A 2,428-nucleotide genomic window follows, 5' to 3' on the forward strand; every position below is an offset into this window, starting at 1 on the left:
GACATTCTCTTTTATGTAAAAGATTTAAAACGGGGCCCTTTTAGGGACGTGTGGCCCCCTGAAAGCCATTAAAATGTATTAAAAAAAACCAATTTTTTACCGTTTATCAGAAGAAATTAACTTGGGTATAGTTTCTCTGCATAAAAATCTATATTTTGGGGCCTTTCTGTGTACGGGGTTCCTTAACGGTCTCTATCTACGTCTGCCTAAATTATACACAGAAACACTACGGAAACAAGAGACGAAACTCTAATTTATATCGATTTGGGTGTCATGTTTTCGCATGTAAGACTGAATTTTGGGGTTCTCTTGTGTCGAGGGCCCTGCCAAATGGTCTCAATGACCTCTTTGTATGTGGATTTGCATAGATTATGTACAGAAACATTATTAAAATAGGAGAGGAATTGGGAAAGATGCTGTAGCGGATGGGCAGTAACCAACCGGAAGAGAGGGGAGGAGAAAGCAAGAAAGAAAAGGGAGTTAGCATTAAAAATACTTTACAAGTGAATTTCTGAACTATTTGTAAAAGACGGAACTTTACAAATAGTAAAAATATTTTACTACTAATTCAAATATGAGGCATGTCCTTATAATTGTATGAATAATTCAAATTTCTATAGAAAAACACTATAGAAGCACAAGTTTCTGTTTGTGCATACTTCTGTATACAGATTTACATAAATTTTACTGTTAATTTTTTAAAAATTATTATTTAATTAGACATTTTACACGATAAACATATAAAATTCAAACGTTAAAACAATTTAAACGGTTTATTTTAACACATTATAATGTATTCTTTCGACGAATTTAGCACATTAACAGCAAAAAAATCTGTTAATAAAAATACTAAAAATAAATTATTTTCGGAGAAAAGGGTATAAAAATACTTCTAAATTCGTAAATATTTAAACAGTTAAGTTATTAACAAGTTATTTAAATCATAAAATACGTAATTTGTAAAATTTGACACCATTTCCCTCTTCTTTCTAGAGCGAGTGATTGATTATCCAAAGCAACATGACTCGCAAAAAAATTTAAAAAAAAATTAATTAATTAATCTTACAAGACACAAAATACTTTTTATAAAAGTAAAAGGACTAATTAAAAAGGTAATCTTAAAAATTCTACTAATTTTTTCCGACATTCTTGCGAATTTAGCTACTGGAAAGCCCTCCTCTAAGTCTTGGTGGTGTATGAAGGAGCAATCACGAACATTGAATAAAAAGTCGATAAATGCATCATTTCTGAAGAATTTTGACTATTTTTCGCATGATATCTCGAATCTCCTATCCACTTGCCAAATTTCCATCCTATATTTAGCCATAGTAAATTAGAGCATAGCTCCCGAACAGGGTGGTGAGTAAGCGAGATACGACGAGAATAAGAAAAAAAGAAGTACACAGAAAAAATCTAGAAGACGAATTCGTTTCCTGAACCTAACTTGGTCCCACTCAAAAGGTCACGAGTATATATATATATTTTATTCTAGAGAAATTCTTTAAAAATATTAAAATAAATCGATGTTTAGAATTATCTACAATATGCTAATTTATCTGGTAGAAGTCAACGTTCGCTTTGGGCCACCTGTTGTTGGCACAAGAGGGGAGTTTTTTTTAAAAAAAAACGTTCTTTGAGATTTATAATAGTTGTAAAGACACTAGCCGCAAGCAAATTGTTAAATTTTCTACACATTATACCTTGTTAAGGAAACTTTTTCTTTTTAATATTCCTATTAAAAAACTTAATTTAAATATTCGGTTTCTGAGGTCCTTCAAGAATGGCATCTCGTGAATATTACATCTTTTTGCTGTTATATAATAGAGAGAAAGTATGGTTATCTGTCTAAAATTGACCCTCCGCTCAAAATTTTTACATTTTTCGGACTAGGGGACCTTCAAATGTCGAAAAATATATACATATATAAAAAAAAACTTTGAGGGTTCCCTCTATACTTATGGGTGTTATTGTGTGGAGGAGCACGATTTTGAAGCTTAATAACTCCTACACCTCTTGTCGAAAGTTTCTGAATTTTTACAGGGAAGTTTGTGTGTTAGAGTGAAATGTTTTTAGAAATTTTCAGGAAAATCGTACTATTGATTCGGGAGATATTGTCTCACCCCGTTAATATCTCCCTCAATTTGAAGACTTAAAGGTACTGGTAGCAATTATTAAGAATGAAAACAAAGTATTCCGGGAAACGTTTTGCCGGTTTGTTTTTTTTTTTCTAAAATAGTCGAGAATTGTGCTTTAAAAAGGGGAGAAAAATGTGCCCATAAGCGTTTTGATATGTATCCATTCTAGATAAATCAGACAATGAAAAATTAATGAGCAATAAAGGATCCTGATAACGAAGTTCTGTTAGACGATGAGCAATTATGAGATCTTCCTCGTTATAACGATAGCGGCGATAACGTAGAGTAGGTCA

The sequence above is a fragment of the Centruroides vittatus genome, unplaced genomic scaffold (genome assembly GCF_030686945.1).
Source record: "Centruroides vittatus isolate TY-2023 unplaced genomic scaffold, ASM3068694v2 contig_3313, whole genome shotgun sequence".
Lineage (NCBI taxonomy): Eukaryota > Metazoa > Arthropoda > Arachnida > Scorpiones > Buthidae > Centruroides > Centruroides vittatus.